Source organism: Mycetomoellerius zeteki, unplaced genomic scaffold, assembly GCF_001594055.1.
Source record: "Mycetomoellerius zeteki isolate Tzet28-1 unplaced genomic scaffold, Tzet1.0 scaffold415, whole genome shotgun sequence".
Lineage (NCBI taxonomy): Eukaryota > Metazoa > Arthropoda > Insecta > Hymenoptera > Formicidae > Mycetomoellerius > Mycetomoellerius zeteki.
The window spans coordinates 20,713-21,405 of NW_017257409.1; positions in this window are offsets into that span (position 1 = coordinate 20,713).

The window sequence follows — 693 nt, forward strand, 5'->3', positions numbered from 1 at the left end:
ATTGGATCATACTTTTAGATCTAGAAGAATGGTCCTATCTCAGCAGACAATCATAAAACGGTTGCAAAACTGTTAAGTCTGCTGAACGCAGCTAATCTCAATCTTGAATGCGTAGTTTGATTCCGGCCTTAAGCTAGTGCATGAACCAATCAGAGAGCCGTATTAGCATCTTAAGACCTTGCTTGAGATTAAGAACGGACTATGGATTCCGACCAGGGTGCATCTAGCAGGGCTATTCTGTAACTCTTAACGCAAATTTCGTTAGCGTTATAATATCGTTGCGCAGCTTTTTTATCATGGTAAAAAAGCTGCGCAACGACGTTATAACCCCGGATCTACAATAGAGTTTTTAGCCTTAAGTCATAAGAAATAGATGAATCATAGTCGATTATTCTTCTCAAATTCAACTGTGATTGGTCAATTTCTTACGACTTAAGGCTTAAAACACCTATTGTAGATCCGGAGTAACGAAACTTGCGTTAAGAGTTACAGAATAGAGGCCCAGAAGCATGACTGCTCATTGAGCGCTCAGTGAGCTCTTGTACCTATTTGGCCTATAATGGGTGCATTCAGTACTACAACCGCTCACTGAGCGCTTAGTGAGCTCTTGCATCTGTTGGTCTATATTTTTAGTTCTAACGGAATATACCAATAAGATGCAAGCGCTCACTGAACGCTCACTGACTACGGTTA